This window comes from Schistocerca nitens, chromosome 8 (assembly GCF_023898315.1).
Source record: "Schistocerca nitens isolate TAMUIC-IGC-003100 chromosome 8, iqSchNite1.1, whole genome shotgun sequence".
In the NCBI taxonomy this organism is placed as follows: Eukaryota; Metazoa; Arthropoda; class Insecta; order Orthoptera; family Acrididae; genus Schistocerca; species Schistocerca nitens.
The window spans coordinates 159,079,389-159,094,440 of record NC_064621.1 but is presented as its reverse complement, the minus strand read 5'-3'; the positions used below and the strand labels follow the sequence as shown (position 1 = coordinate 159,094,440).

Here is a 15,052-nt window from a genome sequence, read left to right as displayed (position 1 = left end):
AGTGCTGTCATAGAATTCCTGTGCTGTGAAAACGAGACAGTGGGAAACATCCACAAGAGGTTGAAAAAGGTGTATGGAGGTGCTGCTGTTGATGGCAGTACAGGTAGTCGGTGGGCAAGCAGGTTACGTGATGAAAGCGGGCACGGCAATATTGAGGATTGTCCTCGCAGCGGCAGGCCTCGTGCTGCACACACTCCAGACAATGTGCAGAGAGTTAACGAATTGGTGACTGCTGACAGACGCATCACGGTGGACGAATTGTCACGCAACGTTGGGATAGGGGAAGGAAGTGTTTGCAGAATACTGAAAGTGTTGGCGTTAAAAAAGGTTTGTGCCAGGTCGGTTCCCGGGATATTCACAATGGCTCACAAAGAAACACGAAAAACAGTATGCAGCGAACTTTTGGAACAGTACGAGAATGGTGGAGATGAATTTCTTGGAAGAATTGTAACAGGTGATGAAACATGGCTCCATCATTTTTCACCAGAGACGAAGAGGCAATCAATGGAGTGGCATCATGCAAATTCACCCAAGAAAAAAAAATTCAAAACCACAAGTTCTGCTGAAAACGTTATGGCTACGATGTTTTTCGATTCCAAAAGACTCTTGTTTGTGGACATCATGCCAAGTGGAATCACCATAAATTCTGATGCATGTGTGACGACACTGAAGAAACTTCAAGCTCGACCAAGTCGTGTTCAACTACATCGGAAAAAGCAGGATATTTTGCTGTTGCACGACAATGCACGGCCACATGTCAGTCAAAAAACCTTGGAAGCGATCACAAAACTCGGATGGACAACACAGAAACACCCGCCTTACAGTCCTGACCTGGCTCCATGTGAATATCATCTCTTTAGAAAACTGAAACTCTCTCTTCGTGGAACAAGGTTTGATGATGATGACTTCTTTATGCACGCTGCCAAACAGTGGCTCCAACAGTTTGGTCCAGAATTTTACCGTGCGGGTATACAAGCGCTGGTTCCAAGATGGCGTAAGGCAGTTGACAGGGATGGAAATTATGTGGAGAAATGAAAATATTGTTCCTAAAGGATGTATTTACAGGCTGTAAAACTTTCAAACATGTAGAATAAAATATAGATTAAAAAAATAGTGTGCATTTCTTTTGGAGTGACCCTCGTATTTTACACAAGGCTACGGTGTAGCTATAACTAAACTTTCGTCACCTGAGAGGGTCTCCATGACAAAGGAGTCATCATAAGAAAATGAAACTTTGCCGAAACATTAGTTAGGACATGGGGAAGAGAGATAACGAATAAACCATCCAGAGAACCACATTTTAATTTCCATGTGAGAAGATAAAATTTGTGAATTGCGTACCGTATTTACGTTCCAGGTCATAAACATTGCTCAGTATCACGACCATCTTCCATCCACTACAGCCTGGAACCGCGCTAGAGATACTATTTCACAATTGTTCGCAGCACTTTCCGAACGGTGGACCATGGAATGTTTAGCAGTAGTGACACAGCCCAAGCACTGCTTGAAGATCGCAATTTGCGCCCATCGTTCTCCCACACGGCAACAGTAACTACTTCAACTATTTGTGGCCTCTCCCAGGAGCATTTCCCAAATCGCCATTTAATTCGACCTTCCGAATCATGCTCCTCAATACCGGTGCGGACAGAAGATCTCAGCCGGCCGCTGTGGTCTCGCGGTTCTAGGCGCGCAGTCCGGAACCGTGCGACTGCTACGGTCGCAGGTTCGAATCCTGAATCGGGCATGGATGTGTGTGATGTCCTTAGGTTAGTTAGGTTTAAGTAGTTCTAAGTTCTAGGGGACTTATGACCACAGCAGTTGAGTCCCATAGTGCTCAGAGCCGAGAAGATCTCAGCATATTCCTTTAAAGCGACAATACTCGCGAAGACCAGCGACACTATTGTTGCTGTTTTCATAAAACGGCGTTACTAGCACAACCCTGCTCACCTTGTCATCAAGTTTCATGCACACTGACGCTTGTGGTTCAATTCTACGCCGGTCCTTAACGGCAAGTCATGACACTTAACACTACCAACAAAGCAAATCCTGCAGCACAAACATCATCCATATGAAGTCGGGTACCCGTACGGTAAATATTTTTTCGTCCACGTTGGCTCAAGCAGCGAACGTTTAATGATAACTACCCTGTAGTTTAGAAGTATTGTGAATACACCGAGACCTGTTAAGGTAAGTCACCTTACAGGGGTAATAATTAATTTTTAATTATCAACTTAAAGGGGTAGTAATTAATTTTTAATTACCACCTCAAAAAATTAGTTATATGATTCATTTTTGTGTTTTGTTCACTTGTACATATCTGCGGTCCTGCTACAGACTGAAATCGTCCATTTTTTCCATCTTAAGCTTACTGCAATACACAAATTTTTTTCCACGCGTACTGCAGTTTACGAGTAATTTACATGAGACGCGTTTCTGCTTTTATTTACGAAGGATCATCAGGGGTCGTTGGTGTTTATTGCTCTTTATTACTTGTTATGGAGTTGACAGCTTTTTCTCTCCTTGTTACCAGAGTTTGAAGCCGAAAATAATAGTTGGCTTCCGCAATTTTCCGGCTTGCAAACATTCGCTTTTTCTTTTGCTGAATTTGCATTTTTTCATTTCGGTTCGGTTTTGTATAACTTCAGGAAAGTTGTCTTCGTAGAGATTTCACTACGATTTCACCTGTTTTGGATTCAGCACTGTGTTTCTGTGTGTTCACTGACATGCTGCGAAAGATGGCCACGCAAAGAAACATATATTATTATTTTATTTATATATTTATTTTCTGTTGCATTATAAAAGACAAAACAAAAATCGAGTACTCTTATCATTGGCAGATAACAGTTCAAATGGTTCAAATGGCTCTGAGCACTATGGGACTCAACTGCTGTGGTCATCAGTCCCCTAGAACTGAGAACTACTTAAACCTAACTAACCTAAGGACATCAATCACATCCATGCCCGAGGCAGGATTCGAACCTGCGACCGTAGCAGTCGCACGGTTCCGGACTGCGCGTCTAGAACCGCGAGACCACCGCGGCCGGCCAGATAGCAGTTCTCGGCATGATTATTTGAAAAGCATTTCGTTTAAATCTTACAAAACGCTATAGTACCACGTACATCATGTTTCATCAGCAGTTGACAGTGCGCAATTAGAGATGATACTTCGAGGATATAATTTTTGAGTCGAATCTGATCTTCGATCAACTTTTTTGACACAGAATGGCCATTTTTCATGTCATGGTTAATATAATAATAATAATAATGTCGTATGATATACACGATATGTATTCTCAGTTGCGAATACGAACAACCATCAGCTGTATAAGGGAATGACGACAACGAAAATTTGTATCGGACCGGGGTTCGATCGCGGATTTCCCGCTTTGGGCAAGCGATAACCAGTTTGGCTATGGGTGCACGACTAGCTGCCAGACTTTCCTTGAAGGAACATTGCATCGCTCTTCTTATCAACACAACACTACAATATCATAATGTCGTGTGCCTCAATGGCTTTTACACGTAGCGACCCCAATGACCCTGTGGATGATTGCTTTTGATCGAAACTGATAGCAAAATAAAGTAATTCATTTTCCATAAACTTATCTGGGTATAGGCTACATTAAATTACAAAATGATAAACCAACATCCAACGAAGACCGACAGCCCTGACGTTGGTTCATCATTATGCAGACTACAACGAAGAAAGCCGGCCGTAGTGGCCAAGAGGTTCTAGGCGCTACAGGCTGGAACTGCGCGACCGCTACGGTCGCAGGTTCCAATCCTGCCTCGGACATGGATGTGTGTGATGTCCTTAGGTTGGTTAGGTTAATTCTAAGTTATAGGGGACTGATGACCTCTGAAGTTAAGTCCCATAGTGCTCAGACCCATTTTTTTACAACGAAGAAAAATTTTATAGGAACTGACTTCAGCTGAGCATGTTGATGTCGATGACTATCTTTAATTTCCTGAAACATTTATTTTAACCGCTTCCGTAACCAAAGTCACTAAGAAACGATAATTCATAACTTGGTGTCAGAATTAATTTCTATAACGAGAATTTCGTTAGTAATTGGAGGAGAAGTAGTGTTGTACAGATTCTGTTCACTGGGCTACATTTCAAATTCAAAGTTCCAAGTTAACTCCTTAACCCTAACCTCCGGCCCAATCTCCCTATCCACGTTCTATGATGCTTGCACTTAATGTATGTGACAACAGTGACGGTTTATACACTTTGGCGGAGTATACAAAAGCAATGAAGGTGTGCGTAAAGTTACTAATTGTGTACCGAGCCGGTACTCGAACCCGGATCGCTGCGTTTCCGGTGCACGCTACATTCTATGAGTGTTCCGCATTGATTTACACCTTTTTCCCATCATTAGTGGTACGCCATTTGACTCACCATTACAATTGCAAGTCTATAGTACTTTGGTCTAACCGTAGACGTAGGACAATGGGACAATCTCTAGAAATATAGCCCCTGCTCAATGCAGCCCATTTTATGGTTCAAATGGCTCTGAGGTCATCAGTCCCAAAGAAATTTGAACTACTTAAACCTAACTAACCTAAGGACATCACACACATCCATGCCCGAGGCAGGATTCGAACCTGCGAACGTAGCAGTCGCGCGGTTCCAGACTGAAGCGCCTAGAACCGCTCGGCCACCACGGCCGGCAGCCCATTTTACCAACTGCTCTCATTACATGAGAGGACGTCATCATCAAGGACAGCACTGGACGGCGTGGCTTCTGTGGAAGGGGGATGTAAACACTGGGGATATTCACAGGCGATTAATAGCAGCGTGAAGAGTGTGTGCACCGTCACAGAAAGTGCTGTTGCAAGAGGGCAACACTCGTCCCCATGCGAGTTGGACAACCATCACCGAAATAGGGTTCCAGGTACTGCCACACTCACCGTATTCTCCGGCTTTGGTCTCTTCGGATTACCACCTATTCGAAGCTGTCAGGAAACCTCTGCACGGACATCATTTCGCAGACTTCTAGGAACTGCAGTCCGATGGTGGGTGTCACAGACTGCAAAAATGTGGTAATGTGGTACGAGGGGAGGAGGGGGCTTCAGAAATGAAAAGGGATCACGCGTCACGCCAGGAGAATACGGTGGGTGTGGCATCACCTGGAACCCCATTTCAGAGATGGCAGCCGTGGTTTTCCGATTCATATGGGGATTACCATTGTGTTACAAGAATACTTTTCACTATGGTTACACTCTGCATACAATGCCACAAATCTCCTGTGGCTATCCCCAGTGTTTATCACCTCCTTGCACAGAAATTACGTCGTCCAGTGCTGTCAAATGGTTCAAATGGCTCTAAGCACTGTGGGACTTAACTTCTAAGGTCATCAGTCTCCTAGAACTTAGAACTACTTAAACCTAACTAACCTAAAGACATCACACACATCCATTCCCGAACAAGATTCGAACCTGCGACCGTAGCGGTCGCGCGGTTCCAGACTGTAGCGCCTAGAACCGCTCGGCCACCCCGGCCGGCTCCAGTGTTGTCCTTGATGTTCATATTGACCGCTTTGATGAACATGTTGTCAGTTCACGTAAGACAGCAGTTGGGAAACTGGGCAGTACTATGCAGGGATAACACTTGTAGTAATTATCCTGCCACCTACGGTCATACGAAACTACTACATACTTGCAGCTGTAACGATGAGTCAAATAGCACACCATGAATGGTGTGAAAAAATAAAATAAATAGCAACATAAATCGATCCTTGGTCGCCTCACACACCAACTTAAAGTTTCATCTTGATACAAGAACTCTTTTATGCTTTCCGAACTCTACAGATGCAGTTCTGTTTACCATGATGCGACACTGCTGTGACTGGCCCGTGGGTCCACCCACCTTGATCTCTTATTGACGTCTACTCGCACAGCACAGGTTTCAGTGCATTTGAGTAAGTAAATTGGTGATCTTTTCGGAAGATGAACGCTTGATGATCATTCTAACTTTTAATGAAAAGGACAAAGCTAAAATCGAAACAAGTCGAGGCAAACTGATGTGGGTTTATCACGCTTGCAAAAATTTACAAACAGAATGAGAATTTGTTACTTGAGTACAGGGAGTCGATAGACAATTAAACTAAGTTTTATGAATCCTTCAGAATGTCCGAAATTTTTTTTAACTTCCCTGGAAGTTAATCTAAAAAAAAAAAAAGATATGTTTTGGGTAAATGAGCTGTGCTAAAATTCAATATTTTCGAAGTTTTCCAGACTGAATACGAACCGTCGAAAACGGTCAGCGTGTACTACTAATTAAATATGAATTCTCCGATTAGCACACGTTTACACATATGAAGCTGACTATCTGTAGATAACATCTCTGAAATTTGCAGTAATTACTAAAATCTATGCCCTTTCTCCGCACCAGGAAAGGAAAACCAGATTGAAAGTGGAAAAAAATGCTATAAGTAAACTGAATTTAGTGTCATGTATAAGCAGCAATTGAAATGTTAGAGCAAAAAATAAAAAAATAAATAATATAAAGTAAAAAATATAAAAATTGAGAAAAAAGTTATATGATACATACTGTAAACTTAGCTCAGCATTGAGCACAGAAAAGAGCAGCCTCAATATCATTGACACAATGATTTACACGAATGTAACGACTGATTGTTGCTGTCAAGAAAGTGGAGGATAAATAAGTTAAATAATAAATGTTTGACATGGTAATAACTGCGTGTGTTTGTTGCAAATGAAGGGAGTAAAGGAAGTGATCCACTATTGTGGTAGAACGGATGCCCTGTCAGTATAAACGTACGACACGTCAGGTTGCATGTTTTACAACAGTATGGGGTCTGGCACAGCAACCAAGTATCAGATTTTTACGTCAACGATAATAAACCACGAAGACTCTAATAACAGCCTCCGTCGTTATATTTCAAACTCACTGCTGATAATACAAAGCCTTAGATTACAACCCGCCCCCCATTCTGTCACAACATGCCTGCGTTCACCGTCAGTTGCTCTTTGTTGGAAAGCGTCAGTCGGTGCATGCAATATAAAGCTTTACAGCGTCAAATATGACCTAATAACGGCGATATTACATCGTAAGCTAGTGATAAAATCTGGCTCGTGGAGAGAAGAAAGGCAGCTGTGGAGAAAACTCTTTTTCTAATCAAAAGCGTTTTCGATTTTCGGAAATCCTCGAACATAACATGCTTTCATCCAGCGCCAAAAGATACGTTTGTAGTTTGCCTAACATCATACACACAGTCTACTCAGTAAGTGACAACAAGACGTTTCACTCAGGTTGATGATGATGATGATGTTACCGTCATCTATCCAGATACTGGTTTGTTGCAGCTCTGCACGCTCGTCTACACGAGATGTGCCTATAAAATAACGGGACTGATGCTGTCAAGGAGAAAGTACCCATGCGCCGAAGATGAACGACCAATAGCTGTGAAGTCTTCGCAGTCGAATGCGGTATCTCTGGTGTTGGTAGACAAATCAGTGCGGCGTGGCCTTCGTTTGTGTAAGAATTGTTATTTTATTTTGCCGGAAAAACGGTAAGTATATTAATAGAGTACGAATTGTCATGAAGTTTCATATGTAACTTACAAAAATTGCTACTGACACCTATCTCTTACTAAAAGAAGTGTAAGTCGTTGCCGGCCGGAGTGGCCGAGCGGTTCTAGGCGCTAAAGTCTGGAATTGCGCGACCGCTACTGTAGCAGTTTCCAATCCTGCCTCGGGCATGGATGTCTGTGATGTCCTTAGGATAGTTAGGTTTAAGTAGTTCTAAGTTCTAGGGGACTGATGACCACAGCAGTTGAGTCCCATAGTGCTCAGAGCCATTTTTGTAAGTCATAGGTTTATCACCTAGGCTCAAGCTTTCCTAAGATGGCCGAGAGGACGTTCAAGGTGACTCACACCTGGGACGCCCTTTAACATTAAAAACGAAAGAAAATATCAAAAAAGTACATAATCTGATTAGATATGACCGTTGGTTGATTATACAATCGAGCGCTGAAACTGTAGAAATTGACAAATAAGGCGTAAGGCAAATTTTACATAACCAATATAACCGAGAAACGTGTGTGTATTGTTAGTGCCGAAAACTCTTACGATCAAGCAACAAGAAGCTCGTGAAAACGTTTATACTGACGCTTTGAATACCATTGAAAATGATCTTAATGTCTTGGGAAGAGTGATAACATGCAACAAACCTTTGTTTTTCATTTATGATCCAGAAACTAAGCACCGAACCAACTTCCTGTAGCGAAAAAAGCTGCAATGAGCAAATAAAGATTCAAAAAAATGACCGTTTTTTTTCGATATTAAAGGAAAAATTTATCTTCACTGGGTCCCTGGAGGTTAAACTATTAATCGACATTCCTGCCTTGAACTTCTTGCAGAAAAAAAAAGGAAAAGTGACCACAAATGTGGGAGAACAAGAAATGGGTTCTGCATAAAGACAAAAAGCATTGGCTCATACGGCACTGTCTGTTTAGACGTTTCTAGCGCAGTGCTGCACATCACTCCAGTGTTAGACCACCCACGTTATTGTATGACTTAGCACCACGTGACTTATCTATTCCTCAAGGTCAAACCTGCATTAAGAGGAATTACAGTAGATTTCAGTCCTTTGATGCAGTGAAAGAAAAGCGACACGCGTCATCAAGGAGCTCACAGAGGAAGACTTCTAGCACTGTTCCCATCAATGGAATTCTCGCATGGAGCGTTGTAGGCACGCAAGAGCGAAATACTCGTATACTGAGGGGGGACAAAAATAAGAATGTATGTCTTAGAAATAAAATGTTTTACAGTAACAGTCCCGTTATTTTATAATCATACCTCATTCACTTGATCTCGTTTACTGAGGTGAAGCCTTAGGTCTCTCTACAATTTTCGTCCCACATTTCCCTCCATTAAAACACTGACGATTCATTCCTGCCTCAGGATATGTTCTATCAATCGATCCCTTCTTTTAGTGAAGTTTTACCATAAATTTCTTTTCTGCCCAATTTGATTCAGTACCACCCCATTGGCTATCCGATGTATCGGTCTAATCTATACCATTCTCCAGTAGGACCACAATTGAAAATCTTCTATTATCCTCTTCTTCCGCATAGACAAATAATTTCAAGAGAGACTTCCTAACATTTAATTTTATAATTGATTTTAACAATTTTCTCTTTGTCTGATACGTTTCCCTTAATGCTGCTAGTCTACATTTGATATCCTCCCTTCTTCGGCCATCGCCAGCATTTTGCTGCTCAAACAATAAAAAGCATCTACTGTTTTTAGTGACACTTTTCCTACTCTGTTACCCTGGGACTCGCCTGAATTAATTCGACTATATTCCATTACTCTTACTTTTCGTTGATGTTTATCTTACAACCTCTTGTCATACACTATACGTTTCGTTCAACTGTCTTACAAATGGTTTTCTGTCTCTGACGGAATTACCGTGTCATTGGCAAACTTCAAAAATGTTAATTTTGTACTGGTCGTATGAGGACTGTACTGATTATAGAGCTGTAGGTCGTTCTCTCTGTGACGTGCTAACTCTGGCTCTATTACATGCGTACTTCTACGCGCCTGTGTGGTAAAAGTACGCAGAGAACCCTTTCGTACTAACAGTCGTAGTATCTGTCTTAACAATAAAAATGCATTTATCTTTATAATGATTCACATGTAGGAGCTAAAATGACCTTCTCCTTCTTCTTCATCTTCCTCCTCTTACATCTGCAATCATTACGTTGGTTAGTAGTAGCTCGCCACGCATTTCTGTCTTCGGCCTTCGTCTTGAGAGCTGTATAGATGGTGCAGCTGGTATACTCCATGATCTGGTTTATGTATTCTAATCTGCTTCTTGTGTTCACACCTTCTACTCTGCCTTCGATGACACTTGTAATGATGCCATCATGTCTCAGTAGATGGCCAACCCATGTGGCACTTCTGTGTTTGATAAGCTTTAGGAGACAAGACTTTTCTTATACACTCTGTAGCACCTGCTCTACCTAGCCAATCTTTAGCATTCTCAGTAGTACCACATCTGGAAGGCTGTTAGTTTGCGTTTTTCTGCTTGTTCGGGTGTCCATGTTCCACTTCCGTACAGACGTACAATCCAAACAAATATCTTTATAAGGACTTTCCTGAGATGTTTGTCTCTTCGACTGGATGCTCTTGTTGAAAATAGCTTTTCCCTGGTGAATTTGACCTGCAGTATTCTACCTTGATCTCCGTCTGCCGGCCGGAGTGGCCGAGCGCTTCTAGGCGCTACAGCTCGGAACCGCGCGACCGCTACGGTCGCAGGTTCGAATCCTCTATTGGGCATGGATGTGTGTGACGTCCTTGGGTTAGTTAGGTTTAACTAGTTCTAAGTTCTAGGGGACTGATGACCTCAGAAGTTAAGTCCCATAGTGCTCAGAGCCATTTTTGATCACCCATCTGATGTAATTTTACACCCCATGTAGGAAACATTCAACGGCCTCCAGTCGCTCACTGTTCAAAAATGGTTCAAATGGCTCTGAGCACTATGGGACTTAACATCTGAGGTCATCAGTACCCTAGAACTTAGAACTACTTAAACCTAACTAACCTAAGAACATCACACACATCCATGCCCGAGGCAGGATTCGAACCTGCGAGCGTAGCGGTCGCGCGGTTCCAGACTGAAGCGCCTAGAACCGCTCGGCCCCTCCGGTCGGCTCGCTCACTGTTAAGTGATCGTTGGGCAATGGTGTTTCATCGGCTCACAACTAAGATTTTTGTTTACCTTTATCAATTACCACATCATTGGAAGAGTTGAGGGTGGTTTCCATCTGGGCCAGCATCACTTCTACATGTTCTGCATCTTAACGCTGCAATATAATCAGCAAATCTCAGTATATACAGTTTCTCCCTAACACCATCCAGTGCTCTCTGAGTGTGTAAGAGAGTGAGCAGTCTTGTCTTGCACCTGCTTTACAGTAGTTTCTTCTTTATGTTCTCCACGACTTATCACAGACACCTCTTCTTCATAGGGTCTTTGCACTACTTCTCTGTCTTTACGCTTTATGCCATTCTCTTAGCATCTCAAAAAGCTATTGCCAGTCTGCCCTGTCAAATGCTTTTTCTAAGTCGACGAAGGCAATATGTGTCTTGAGTCTTCTTTAGTCTTTTCTCGAGAATTAATCGCTGGCTGATTATGGCTTCTTGTGTACTTATACCTCTTCTAGAGCCAAAATGGTCATCTGTGGCCACTTCATCTACACTGTTTTCAATCCGCCTTATTGACCGAGGTCAAGACCTCGGAGGTGTCTGCTACCAAACTTAGGGTCCCATACTGTTCACATCTGTTTGCAGATGCTTTCTTTGGTATTGGCACTGTGACACATTGTTTAAAGTCTCGTGGAAGGTCCCAGGTTAAATTAAAGTTTGAGTAGATACCAGTATATTTTTTGTAACTGCGTAATGCTACACAAAGATCCCGTAAAAAAGGTTCTACTTATTTTTCAGTCGAATTATGAACGAGTATCACTCAAAATCTTATCTATAAATCTTACCAAACATTCGACATAGCTTTAAATCAGATTCAGTTGTGCGCTACCGCGACATTAGCGACTGATATTAAGTGGTGGTGTGGAAAAATGACGTGTACACATGCTTCAGTCTGAGTTGGCGTTGCAAAGGCAGGAGTGGCGCACTGCGTAACTGGCTGATAAACGGACGAGCTGCTGAGCCAGCAACGCGTGTCGCTGCCCGACGGCCACCTGTAAACGGCTGAGGGCAAAAACACACACGCCAGCGCGCCTTACGTAACTGCTGCGGAATTCACCGCGATTAACGAGTTGCCCTGCGCTGCACGTATGCCCTCACAACACGGCCCGACGGGCCAAAACATCCATAGCCAGGTGCCCAGTAGAATGCGCCGGGTTCACGCATTTCACTATCGTAACACGTGACGAATAAGTTCGTGAAACTGGACGCCTGGAGCACAGCACGATACGGAAGTGAAGCGCCGACCGTCAGAAATCAGCAGAGGAAGATAATGGAAGCTTACGAAATGTGGTGGTACAGAAGAATGTTAAAACATTACGTGAACAGATAAAATGCTGGAAATGGAACTTTCTAAAAAATAGAACCCAACACCTTGTTCTTAATGGGACGAAATCGACGGATGTAACAGTCATTTCGGGAGCAACGGAGGGAGTATTACAGATCTGTGACCGTTTACAACAAACACTGAAATGCCAAAGAAACTGGTATGGGCATGCGTATTCAAATACAGAGATAAATAAATAGGCAGAATACGGCGCTGCGATCGGCTACTGCTACTCCAATGGCAGGTTATCAAGATTTAAGTGAGTTTGAATCTGGTGTTATAGGCGGCGCATGAGCGATGGGACACAGCATTTCAGAGGTACCGATGAAGCGGGGATTTTCCCGAACGACCATTCCACGAGTGTGCCGTAAATATCAGGAATCCGATAAAACATCAAATCTCCGACATCGCTGCAGACGGAAAAAATCCTGCAAGAACGGGTGACAAAAGTACAACCCTTCCACAAATTGCTGCAGATTTCAATGCTGGGCCATCAACAAGTGTCAGCGTGTGAACCATTCAATGAAACATCATCGATATGGGTTTTGGAACCGAAGTGCCACTCGTGTACCCTTGATGACTGCACAACACAAAGCTTTACGCCTCTCCTGGGCCCGTCAACACCGAAATTGGACTGTTGTAAACATGTCGACTGGTCGGACGAGTCTCGTTTCAAATTATATCGAGTGGATGCAAGGGTACAGGTATAGACAACCTCGTGAATCCATGGATGCTGCAAGTCAGCAGGTGACTGTTCAAGCTGGTGGAGGTTCTGTAATGTTGTGGGGCGTGTGAATATGGAGTATATGGGGCCCTGATACGTCTAGATACTACTCTGACAGGTGACACGTACATAAGTGTTGTGTACATAGTTCCGCGTAGTCAGCGCGTACACAACTTTCCCACTAGAGCGCGCACCGCTAAGCACAACAGCGCAGGCGCAGCGCTCGTCCGTCTCCGCACTACGAGATGGCGCTACCATAGAGACGGACCAAATTCTGCTTCCGCCGATCCGCGTATTAATATGTAGAACCTTTTCTCGACGCGGATCACACTCGCGCAGTGATACATGAACGCGCGAGGTATTATAACGAGTGTACAGACCTCCAATTAGTCAGTCTGCATTTGTCTGCAACAGTCTGTACCAGTGTACATTTGTCTGTACCAGTCTATAGTCAAGTTTCAGTCTGCGCCCAATAAGATTACCATATTCCTGTACATAGCCATGAAGATAAATGTACAGACACTTTTGTCAAGTATCAGAGATAAATGTGAGAATAAGATTAACGTACCAATACCAAAGGAACTTCAGATTGTCAATTGTAAATAGCATCCAGAACCAAGTTAAGTAATTTTTATGCTTGTTATTATTTTAATAAATGTGTGTGAAAATTAACCAGGTTCTGTTTAAAGTTGGTTACTGTCAATCTGCTACTCTAAGCGTGCAAGTGGCATTTCTATCGTCTGACCTAACGGCAGAAGATAAACACGCCACGATAAGACCACGAGACATATTGCTGACACTCGCCTACTTCGTTAGAGCGACAAGTCAAATAATCTGATGGTGTGTGTACTGAAGGTTTTACAGTACGCTCACCACAATAGGCATCCTGTCTGATCACCCGCATCCATTCATGTCCATTACGCATTCCCACGGACTTGGGCAATTCCAGCAGGGCAATGCGACACCCCACACGTCCAGAATTGCTACAGAGTGGCTCCAGGAACACTCTTCCGAGTTTAAACACTTTCGCTGTCCACCTCCCCAGACATGAACATTATTGAGCATATCTGCAAAGCCGCTGGGTAGCCGAGTGGTCTTAGGCGCCTTGCCACAGTTCGCGCTGGTCCCCCCCCCCCCCCGCCCCCCGGGTGTAAGCCTATGGACCGATGACCTCAGCAGTTTGGTCCCATAAGAACTTACCACAAATTTCCAAATTTCTGCAATGCCTTGCAACGAGCTGTTCAGATGAGATCTCCGCTCCCTCGTTTTCTTACGGATTTATGGACAGCCCTGCTGTACTCATTGAGTCAATTTCCTCCAGCACTGCTTCAGACTTAAGTCGAGTCCATGACACGTCGTGTTGCGGCATTTCTGCGTGCTCGCAGGGGTCCAGTTTCTTTGGTTCTTCAGTGTATATGAATGAATTCTAGTGGAAACGTCGTAAGATCCAGAAGGATGTTTGCAGACAACGGTATCTATAGGAAGGCTGGAACACGAGAAGACTGCAGAGAAATGTTGGAAGACCTGTGGAGGATCCATGTTTTGTGCGGGGACTGGCAGTCGACCCTGAACATAAATTTAACATATTGCATAACACGTGGGAAGATCTGTTATTCTTCGATTACGATATTGGTGACAAATCACTGGTAACAGCCACAACCGAAAAATACAGTGCTACTACAAATGATTCATTCGTCTTCGAAGTTCTATATTTTCCAGAGTACTGCGTGTACAGATATGACTGATGCATGAATAGAACGGTGAACTCCCCAAGTTTGCGTTGTGCCCACCACCTGGCGTTACGACTGCGGCACCTTGGCAAAAGGTTTTGGAGTACCCTTCAAAGAAGGGCAAGAAGTAGGGGAGTGTCACAGAAATGATACAGAATTTGGGATGGACATCATTAAAACAAAGGCGTTTCTCGTTGCGGCGGGATCTTGTCACGAAATTTCAGTCACCAACTGTCTCCTACGAATGCGAAAATATTTTGTTGCCACCGACCTACACAAGGGAAGCGATCATCATAATAAAAAAAGGATAATCAGAGCTCGCACTGAAAGATTAAAAGGTCCGTTTTTCCGGCGCTCTCTTCGAGAGTGGAACAACAGAGAATTATTGTGAAGGTGTTTCTATGAATCCACTGCCAGGCAGAGTAACCATGTAGATGTAGAGGGCGACAAGGCAAGAAAACTGTTTTTGTGTGTTGGAGCCTGCGAAGTGTTTTATCTGTTACAACAATGCAGCGTGCATTCAGAAGAACCGATATG

General features: G+C 43.4%; 2 protein-coding genes across 2 annotated transcripts in view; both read right to left on the bottom strand.

Annotated features, from left to right (window-relative positions):
- The window catches only part of LOC126199459 (uncharacterized), a 1,573,541-nt gene that overhangs the window by 417 nt on the left and 1,558,072 nt on the right, over positions 1-15,052 (bottom strand). The window lies entirely within an intron of this gene.
- LOC126199461 (protein Fe65 homolog) overlaps positions 1-15,052 on the bottom strand; it is a 316,456-nt gene that overhangs the window by 275,752 nt on the left and 25,652 nt on the right. The gene's annotated exons all lie outside the window — the stretch shown is intronic.